Source organism: Rhincodon typus, chromosome 6 (assembly GCF_021869965.1).
Source record: "Rhincodon typus isolate 14 chromosome 6, sRhiTyp1.1, whole genome shotgun sequence".
Taxonomy (NCBI): Eukaryota; Metazoa; Chordata; class Chondrichthyes; order Orectolobiformes; family Rhincodontidae; genus Rhincodon; species Rhincodon typus.
This window is the reverse complement of record NC_063337.1, coordinates 3257564-3269162: the sequence shown is the minus strand read 5'-3', so window position 1 is coordinate 3269162 and position 11599 is coordinate 3257564.

The following is an 11599-nucleotide window of genomic DNA, read 5'->3' as shown; positions in this document are numbered from 1 at the left end:
TACCCCAAACCTCTCCCCACCGTCCCCCAATCCTCCTCCCTACTCTCGTCCCCCCATCCTCGTTCCCCCCATTCCCTACTCCATACCCCACCCCACTGCCCCCCAATCCTCCTCCCTACTCTCATATCCCCATCCTCATCCCCCCATCCCCATACCCCTCAGCCCCCAATCCTCTTCCCCATGCCCACATCCTCATCCCCCCCATTCCCATACCCCAACACCCTCCCCACTGCCCCCCAATCCTCATCCCTATTCTCATACCCCCATTCTCATATCCCCAACACCCCTCCCCACAGCCCCTAATCCTCTACCCCATGCCCTCCTCCATGTCCCCAAATCCCTACCCATCACCTGCCCAACCCCCATTCCCATATCTCCGACCCCTCTCCACCAACCCCCAATCCCTTTCCCTATTCTCATTTCCCCACCCCTGTCCCCATTCCAATATCCCCATATCCATTTTCGCCACCTCCATTCCCCTCCCAATCACCCACCATTCACATTCCCATATTCATAACCCCCTTTATATTCCCATTCCCATAAGCCCAGCCTCATCCCCCATTCCCATATCCCCATTACCTTCTCCATTCCCCAATTCCCTACATTCAAATTCCCTACATTCCAATTCCCATTGCACCATCCCCCTCTCTATTACTCCCTTTTCCCAATCCCATAACCCATCCCCACTCCCCACATTTCCATTCTGGGGAATGCACCTGATCCCAACCCAATCCATCTGCTCCTCCTCTCTTTACTATCCGTCAACCAGCCTTAACCTGCCCCTCCATTCCATTTCACCTTTCCGCTACACTGCACCCTCTACATCCCCCCAATCCCCCACCTCTCCTGCTTCACAAACCCCCTTTTAGCCTCATCCTTCCCACCCACCGACTCCCCACCCTCCCACCTCCAGCCCCTCCCCTCCACTTCATGTATCCCCACACCTCCTCCCCCACAATTCCCCCATCCATGAACACTTCCATCTAGAAGGACAAGGGCAGCAGATACATGGGAACACCACCCCCTACAAGTTCCCCACCAGGACACTCACCATCCTGACTTGGAAATATAGCCCTGTTCCTTCACTGTTGCTGGGTCAAAACCCTGGAATTCCCTCCCTAATAGCATTGTGGGTCAACCCACAGCAAGTGGACTGCAGCGGTTCAAGAAGGCAGCTCACCACCACCTTCTCAAGGGGCAATTAGGGACGAACCAAATCACCGGTCCCTCCTAAGTTCCAGTCACCACATGTCATCCCTCAGAGACTCATAGGAACAGTAGAAATGGAACAGGAGGAGGACATTCGGCCCCTTGAGACTGTTCTGCTAATCAATAAGATCAAAGCTGATCCCAGGCATGAAGGGAGTGCCCTATGAGGAGAGGTTGAGTAGATTGGGCCTGTAATAATTGGAATTTCGAAGAATGAAAGATGACCTTATTGAGAGACATAAGATTTTTAAGGGACTTGGCAGGGTAGATGCGGAGAAGTTGTTTCTCCTTGTGGGAGAGTCTAGAACCAGAGGGCATCATCTCAGAATAAGGGGTCACACATTTAAGACAGAGACGAGGAGGAATTTCTTCTCTCAGAGGGTAGTGAATCTGTCGAATTCTTTACCACAGAGGGCTATGGAAACTGGGTCATTGAGTATATTCAAGGTTGAGAGATACAGCTTTTTAAACAATAAAGGAATCGAGGGTTATGGGGAAAGGGCAGGAGAGTGGAGATGAGGATTATCAGATCAGCCACGATCACCTCGAATGGCAAAGCAGAGTCAATGCGCTGAATGGCCTGCTTGTGCTCCTGCATCTATTTAAATACTGACATACTGGCAGGAACACCAGAAAATAATGCCACAGTTCCCTCTTCCAGGTCCCCATCAAGCACTCCTGGGATAGGGGCAGCATGGGGTTAGACTCAGAATAAAGGAGGGGGAATCAGAGTCATAGAGTCAGAGAGCAGTACAGCATGGAAACAGACCCTTCGGTCCAAGTCATCTGCACTGACCAAACATCCCAATCTGATCTACTCCCATTAGCCAGCATTTGGCCCATATCCCTCTAAACCCTTCCTATACATATACCCATCCAGATGCCTTTTAAATGTTGTAATTGTACCCACCTCCACCACTTCCTCTGGCAGCTCATTCCATACACACACCACCCTCTGCATGAAAAAGTTGCCCCTTAAATCCCTTTTAATTCTTTCCCCTCTCACCTTAAACCTATGCCCCTCTAGTTTTGGACTCTGCTACCTTGGGGAAAAGACCTTGGCTATTTACCCTATCCATGCTCCTAGTGATTTTATAAACTTCTATAAGATCACCAGCCCCCCTCAGCCTCTGAGAAATAATAAGTGCATATGGGATAGTTTTCTGGATCAATACATTGAGGAACCAATTGGCTGTGCAAGGCCCATTAGGGATAAGTGACCACAGCATGATAGAATTCCCTATAAAGATGGAGACTGTGATATCCATGGCATTGAACTTGTATAAGATGGGTCTTGAATCAGAAAAAGATACCAGATCATGAAGCCTAAAAAAAGGCTCACGCTGCTATTTTGATACACAGGCATTGTTATAATCATTTAAAATTGTCAGAAAAAGTTGTGAAAAAATCATTCAAAAAGGAAAGAAATTTCTCAAACCAGTCACACAATTCTGAGACTAGGTTCTGAATCTAAGTAGAGGAAGAGGCACAAGCTGGGTTTGATAGAATTGAGGATGTTGCTTAAAGATTGTTTCAATGTTGCTTAAGTAAAACCAACAGACCTGAGGGGTGGGAGCAGTTTAGAATTTAGCAAAAGGGGGATAAAGGGATTGATTAAGAAAGAGAAAATAGAGTACGTGAGTGAGCTTTCAGGGAACATAAAAACTGACTTAAAAGTTTTGAAAAGTACGTGACAAGAAAAAGATTGGTGAAAACAGATGTGGTCAGAAAAAGGGGAATTTATAACAGAGAACAAAGAAGTGGCTAACCAACTAAATACAAAACTAAAAGCCCAAAAGCACTGCAAGTGCTGGAAATCAGAAATTGCTGGAAAAACTCAGTAGGTCTGGCAGCAAGAGTGGGAAGAAATCAAGAGTCAATATTTCGGGTCCCGTGACCCTTGTGCTGAGCTTTTCCAGCAATTTCTGCTTTTGTTTTTGGAACTCAATACGTGACAAAGGAGCAGCGCTCCGAAAGCTTGTGATTTTCAAATAAACCCATTGGACTATAATCTGGTCTTGTGTGATTTCTGACTTTGTTCAACATCAGTCCAACACCAGCACCTCCACATCAGAAACATTGGGGAACACAGGGTTTATCGAGAGGGAGGACCTGAAGGAAGTCAGTGTTGCTAGGGAAATAATGATGGGAATTGAGGGAATTTAAGGCAGATAAATTCATACCAGAGCACATAAGGAAGTAGCAATAGAATAGTGGATACGTTGGTCATCTTCCAAGATTCTATAGACTCTGGAACAGTTCCTACATTTTAGAGTGTAGCTAATCTAACTCTATTTAAAAAAACGAGACACAGAGACAGCTTGGAATTATAGACCAGTCAGCCTGACATTGATTGTGTGGAAAATGCTTGAGCCCATTATAAAAGATTCATTGGTGAGCAGTTGGGAAACCGTGGCAAGGTCATACAGAGTCAGTGTGGATTTACAAAAGGGAGATCATGCTTGAAAAAAATCTACCGGAATTGTTTAAGGATTTGACTCACAGAGTTGATCAGGGGGACCCAGTGTATGTGGTTTATCTGGATTTCCAGGAAGCTTTTGACAAAAGTCCCAAATAAGACAGTAAGTTGGGGGTAGTGTATTGAGATGGATAGAGAACTGGTTGGCAGACAGGAAACACACATCAGGAATAAATGGCTGGCAGTGACTAATGGGGTACCATAGTTATCAGTACTAGGCCCCCAATATTCACAATATATGGGAATGATTTAGATGACGGAGCTAAATGTAATATCTTCAAGTTTGCAGATGACACAAAGCTGAGTGGGAGGATGAGCTGTGAGGAGGATGCAAAGATGCTTCAGTGTGATTTGGACAGGCTGAGTGAATGAGCAAATGCATGGCAGATGCAGAATAACATGGATAAATGAGAGGTTATCCACTTTAGGAACAAAAACAAGAAGGAGCATTATGATCTGAATGGCTGTAAATTGAGCCGGGGGAGTGTGCAGAGGGACCTGGGTGTCCCTGTACACCAGGCCCTGAAAGTCAGCATTGCAGGTGCAGCAGGTGGTGAGGAAGACAAATAGTATGTCAGCCTTCATAGAGACAGGATTTGAGCACAATGTCAGGGATGTCTTGCTGCAATGGTACAGGGCCTTGGTGAGACCACACCTGAAGTAATGTGTGTAGTTTTAGTCTCTTTTTCCGAGGAAGGATGTTCTTGATCTAGAGAGAGTGCAGCAAAGATTTGTCATACTGGTTCCTGGGACTGGGGCAGGACTGAAGAGAGGTTGAATCGATTAGGATTATATTCACTGGAGTTTAGAACAATGAGGGAACATTGCATAGACATCTATAAAATTCTAACAAGAGTAGACAGCATAAATACGGGAATGATATTCCTGATGACCAGGGAATGCAGAAAAAGGAGTCACAGTCTAAGGAATTGATACAGTGTGGAGCTGGAGGAACACAGCAGGTCAGGCAGCATCAGAGGAACAGCAAAGTTGACGTTTCCTTGTTGAAGGGTCCCGACCCAAAAAGTCGACTTTCCTGCTCCTCTGATGCTGCCTGACCTGCTGTATTCCTCCAGCTCCACACCGTATTGACTGTGACTCCAGCATCGGCAGTTCTTGCTACCCCACAGTCTATCAGGATATGGGGTAGGCCATTTAGGACTGAGATGAGGAGGAATGTCTTCACCCAGAGAGTGGGGAGTCTGTGGAATTCTCTACCACAGAAAGCGGTTGAGGCCAAAACATTGAATGTTTTCAAGGAGGAGTTGGTTATAGCACTTGGGGCTAAAGGGATCAAAGGGCGTGGGGGGGAATGGGGAATGAGTTGAATAATCATGATTATATTAAATGGTGGGGCAGGCTCAAAGGGCTGAATGGCCTCCTCCTGCTCCTGTTTTCTAAGTTTAATCAGGGCCCGTGGTTAATCTTGGAGAATGTTGCACGTTGCCATGAAATGTGGAAAGGAATTTACATTTCTGTTGTGGCTTTCACTGCCTCAACTCATTACAAAAAAAAACTTTGATAACTTTTATAATGTAGTCTTTGTTGTAATGTAGGAAACACGCTGCCAATTTACACACAGCCAACTCCCACAAACAGCAATATACAAAAACGGTTAAGTTTGAAATGCTGAATCTAAGTGGTGGCACAATTCCCCAGCCCATGACTGAATTCACCAAACTCAGTATGCCAGTTCCCAGGAACCCAAAGTAGCTAAAGGCTCCATCCAAAAAGGAATTCCCACCTCCAAGAGCTCCTGGCCAATCAGATGACTGACAGCTCCCTCGTCTCAGCAGCGCCACCAGGCCTGGAGGCCACTACCGGGATTGCATCCATTCTTGGGCATCAAGCAGTCAGGGCCCAAATGTAAAATGAGGATTGGAAGGGTTCTCAGTGCGATCAGGAACGGGAATCCCCAACAAGGGGGGGAGCCAGGAGCTGGGTATGGGGGATCAAGGCCAGGTGCAAGGTAGCAGTGCAGGGTAGGGGGCAGAAATGAGAGAACAAATTCCTGCCATTTTGCTAAAGGGACAGGAGGTAAACACCTGCCATTTTCCAATGGAGATCTAAGGCTGGTTTGGGCTACATTTAGGAGTCTTTGGTTACATTAACAAAGCGGAAAAGGGATAGTCTGAATTTGGGAAGATGAGAGATTAAGGAGGTTTGAGGCTAGAGTTATTACTGTTGACTGATTAATGATAGGGTGAGGGTACAGTTTAGTGGGCGTTACATTTAGGGAGCAATGAAGTTTCAAGTTAGGAGTCTGGATGGTTCAGGTTGGACATCAGGTTTCGTGTTGTGGTCATGTTAGGCTTTGAGATTAGAAAGTGCGGCTGGATTGCAGTGAGACCCAGGATCAGCTTTGGATTTTGAGGTTAGGTGCAGGAAAAATGTTCTCTGTGGTGAGGGATTCCAGAACCAGGCATCATAGTTTAAGGATAAATTTTGGGCCGTTTAGGACTGAGATGAGGAGAAACGTCTTCACCCAGAGGGTGGGGAATGTGTGGAATTCACTGCCATAGAAAGTGGTTGAGGCCAAAATATTATGACTTCAAGAAGGAGTTAGATCTTGTGGCTAAGGGGATCAAGGGATATAGGGGCAGGGTGGGATTAGGGTATTGAGCTCACTGATCAGCCACGATCATATTGAATGATGGAGCAGGCTCAAGCAGCTGAATGGCCTACTCCTGTTCCTATAGAACATAGAACAGTACAGCACAGTACAGGCCCTTTGGCCCACAATGTTGTGCCAACCTATTATCCTACTAAGATCAAACTACCCTGCATACCCTACATTTTACTATCCTCCATGTGCCTATCCAAGAGTCGCTTAAAAGTCTCTAAAGTATCTGACTCCACTACCACTGCCGTCAGCGCATTCCACACACCCACCACTCTCTGTGTGAAGAACCTACCTCTGACATCTTCCCCTATACCTTCCTCCAATCGCCTTAAAATTATGCCCCCTCATAATAGTCATTTCCGCCCTGGGAAAAAGTCTCTGGCTATCCACGCCTCTCATCATCTTGTATCTTCGATGTTTCTATGCTTCAGGTGAAGGTTGGGTTTAGGTTTAGGGTTAAGGTTAGATTTAGATTGGTGATAGGGTTAGGATTAGGGTAGAGGTTTGGTTTAGGGTTTGAGTCAGGTTAGGGTGAGATTTGGGTTTGGGGTTAGGATGAAGGTGAAGGTTTATGTTTTGGACACAGTGGTCAGCTTGTGGGTAAAGTAGGGATGATGCAAAATTTGTGGAAACCTTGTGAACAGTCAGCCTGTTCCTAGCTACAGCATCAAAACAGATCGGGAGAGAGAAAAACAGAGAGTCTTAATACAATCACTTGGGGCAAATGCCATCCCAACTTCCCTGGTCTCTTGGTGCTGGACTGTAACTCTCCTGTACTGCTCCAGAGATCTGCCCACACCACTCTATGTCTGAGGCTTCACTAAACACAATTTGTCCCATCATTCTTTACATCTCCAGAATGGGGTGAGCCTCAACTCGGCTGTTTTAGCTGCATTTTACCCCAGTGCCTAACGACCATACAGGCCAGCAGGTCTGTGCTGCCTCTTTGAAACACGAATGTTCCTAATGCTTTGGAGTAGATCTGTAGCTCGGGTTGTGGGTGTTGAGGTTGGTTGGCTCGCCAAGCTGGTTTCTTGTTCCGCAGACGTTTTGTTACCGTGCTTGGTAACATCCTCAGTGCAGCCTCTGATGAAGAGTCAGTGTGTTTTCCTGCCTGGTTTTTAAACTCTGGGGTCCGTTGCGATGGATTGCCTCACTTCCAGTTTTCCTTTGTAATGGAATGTATATGGGGTTGAGTTCTATGTGTTTATCAATAGCATGTTTCGTGGAGTGCCATGCTTCCAGGAATTCTCGTGCCTGTCTCTGCCTAGCCTGTCCCAGGATCTTGGTGTTGTCCCAGTTGAAGTGGTGGTTCTCCTTGTCCATGTGGATTGAGATGAGTGAGTACTGGTCGTGTCTTTTTGTAGCCAGTTGGTGTTCATGTTCTCTTGTTGTTAGTTTCCTTCCTGTTTGTCCGACGTAGTGTTTCTCGCAGTCTCTGCAGGGGATCTTGTAGATGACATTGGTCCTGTCCACGGTGGGGAGTGGGTCCCTGGTTCGGGTGAGCAGTTGTCGTAGGGTTGACGTGAGCTTGTGTGCCACTCTCATGCCCAGTGGTCGTAGGAGTCTTATGGTGAGTTCCAACATGTTTCTGATATAGGGTAGTGTGATGAGTGTGTCGGGCCGTGTAGTCTCTTTCTGATGCTGTTCGTGTAGGCATCTTCTGACCCAATTCTTTGGATATCCATTATCCTCGAAAACCTGGAAGAGGTTTTCTTCTTCTTGGCGTAGCTCCGTGTTGCTGCAGTGTGTTGTTGCCCTTTTAAATAGTGTTCGCACGCGGCTTTGTTTGTGTGTGCTGGGATGGTTACTGTTGAAGTTCAGTATCTGGTCTGTGTGTGTGGCTTTTCGATGGACTTTTGTTTGCAGTTCCCCATTTGTCCTGCGATCTACCATGACATCCAGGAATGGGAGCTGTTTGTTCTTCTCCTCCTCTCTGGTGAATCCTATTCCAGTGAGAGTGTTGTTTATAAGTTTGTGTGTCTCCTCTAGTTTTGGTCCGTTTAAAGATGACAAAGGAGTCATCCATGTAGCGTATCCATTGTTTTGGTTGGATTTGCAGAAGGGCGGTCCTTTCCAATCTTTGCATCACTGCCTCTGCTATGAGTCCGGAGATAGGTGGTCCCATGTTGATTTGTTCATATGTTTGGCCGTTGAAAGTGAAGTGGGTGGTCAGGCATATGTCCAGTAGTTTGAGCATGTTGAGCATGTTGTTTGAGATGGTTTCACTGGGGTCGTGCTCTTGTTCCAATAGTGCTGTCATTGTTTCCCTTGCTAGTGGTATGTCTATTGATGTAAATAGGGCAGTGACATCAAACAATATCATGGTTTCTTCATCGTCTATCCTAATGTCTTTGATGGAGTTGAGGAATTTTTGGGCTGAGTGGATTGAGTGGGGTGACTTGTTGACTTGGTGCCTGAGTGTCCTTTGTCGTTCCTTGGCTAATCTGTGCAATGGTGTGCCTGGTAGGGAGATTATGGGTCAAAACTATGGATACGCTACGTAGACAACACCTTTGTCATCATTAAATGGACCAAACTAGAGGAGACACACAAACTTATAAACAACACTCTCACTGGAATAAGATTCACCAGAGAGGAGGAGAAGAACAAACAACTCCCATTCCTGGACGTCATGGTAGAGCGCAAGACAAATGGGGAACTGCAAACGAAAGTACACCGAAAAGCCACACACACAGACCAGATACTGAACTTCAACAGTAACCATCCCAGCACACCTAAATGAAGCTGCGTACGAACACTATTTAAAAGGGCAACAACACACTGCAGCAACACGGAGCTACGCCAAGAAGAAGAAGAATACCTCCTCCAGGTTTTCGAGGATAATGGATATTCAAAGAATTGAGTCAGAAGATGCCTACACGAACAGCATCAGAAAGAGTCTACACGGCCCGACACACTCATCACACTACCCTATATCAGGAACACATGTGAGCTAACCACAAGACTCCTACGACCGTTGGGCATGAGAGTGGCACACAAGCCCACATCAACCCTACGACAACTGCTCACCTGAACTAAAGACCCACTCCCCGCCGTGGACAGGACTAATGTCATCTACAAGATCCCCTGCAGAGACTGTGAGAAACACTACATCGGACAAACAGGAAGGAAACTAACAACAAGGGTACACGAACACCAACTGACTACAAAAAGACACGACCAATACTCACTCATCTCATCCACATGGACAAGGAGAACCACCATTTCAACTGGAACAACAACAAAATTCTGGGACAAGCTAAGCAGAGACAAGCACGAGAATTCCTAGAAGCCTGGCACTCCACGAAGCATGCTATTAATAAACACATAGAACTCAACCCCATATACATTCCACTACGGAGGAAACCCAGAAGTGAGGCAATCCATCGCAACGGACCCCAGAGTTTAAAAACCAGGTGGGAAAACACACCGACGCTTCATCGGAGGCTGCACTGAGGATGTTACCAAGCACGGTAACAAAAAGTCTGCAAAACAACAAACCAGCTTGGCGAGCCAACCAACCTCAACACCAATGTTCAGTAGCAGCAGTGTGTACCATCTACAAGATGCACAAATTCACCAAAGATCCTCAGACAGCACCTTCCAAACCCTCAACCACTAAAATCTAGAAGGACAAGGGCAGCAGATACACGGGAACACCACCCCCTGCAAATTCCCCTCCAAGCTACTCACTGTCCCGATTTGGAAATATATCTCCATTCCTTCAGGGTCGCTGGGTCAAAATCCTGGAACTCCCTCCCTAAGGGAAATTGTGGGTCAACCTACAGCACATGTACTGCAGTGGTTCAAGAAGGCAGCTCACCCCTACATTCTCAAGGGGAAATTAGGGACGGGCAGTAAACTTTGGCGCATTCAGTGACCCCCACATCCCATGAATTTAAAAAGTGCATTTGATCCCATTCCCCTCTCTTTCCCAAGAGCCCTGAAATGGTTTCCTTTTTGTGTATTTGTCCTATTGCTCTGTGGAAAGTTCCTGTTGAATCTGATTTCACTGCCCTTTCAGACAGCGTATTCTAAAACACAACAATCCCTGTCCAGAAGTGTTTCCTCATGTTCCCTCTGGCTGTTTTGCCAATTATTCCCCATCTGTGTCCCTCTGGTGACCAGCCCTCCTGCCAATGGAAAGAGTTTCTCTTTATTAACGCCATCAACCACATGCCTCACTTTGAACCCTTCTACAAAAATCTCAGCCTTCTGTGCTTGTACACTCCCAGCGTCTCTAACCTCCTCACCAATCAAACAAATGGATATAAGGCATGACAATGCATCATGAAATGCCAACAGGACCAGAAACTATTTCTATACGAGCACAGTTTTGCTACCCACGCATTAAATTAAACATTCACATCAAGTGCCTTCTAACATTGTAACCCTCAAGTGGTTCCATCCATCCAGAGATTAATCTACACCGAGGGTAGCGAGTGCAAGAGATTCCCATCAGTAGATTTTATTCATTTACGGATGTCATTGGCCAGGCCAGTATTTATATCCCAACCCGCATTACCCCCAGAGATAGGAAATGGGGATCTGCCTTCCTGAACTACTGTGATCCATGGTTTATTGACATCACTTTTTTCTGAAATGTTTTGTTGGACCAGGTACAGAGGTCAGATTTCCTTCCATAAAGGACATTTCCAGAACCGCAGAGGTTTTCTTTGAACGACCCAATAGTTTCTTGGTCACCATCGCTGAGTTAGATATTATTATTCAATCTCTAGAATTATTAAAGAATTGAGCCTGAAATTCACCAGGTGCTGGGGCTGGGAGGCATCAAGTCAGTTAACGACAAACCCAGTGCAATTACCACAACATCAAGAGGAGGTAATGGCCTAGTGGTATTATCGCTGGACTATTAATCCAGAGACCCAGATATATTCTGGGGACCTGGGTTCGAATCCTGCCACAGCAGATGGTGGAATTTGAATTCAATAAAATATCTGGAATTAAGAGTTTAATGATGACCGTGAATCCATTTCTGATTGTTGGAAAAACCCCTCTGGTTCACTAATGTCCGTTAGGGAAGGAAACTGCCATTCTTACCTGGTCTGGCCTACATGTGACTCCAGACCCACAGTAAAGTGGTTGACTCTGAACTGCCCTCTGGGCAATTAGGGATGGAGCAATAAATGCTGCCTGGCCAGCGACACCCTCATCCCGTGAATGAATTAAGAAAAAAAAATCAGACAGGGGGCGCTGAGAGACACCAGTCAGTGTACCGATATCTCCCTGAGAGAGAGGGGACTGAGAGACACCAGTCAGTGTAC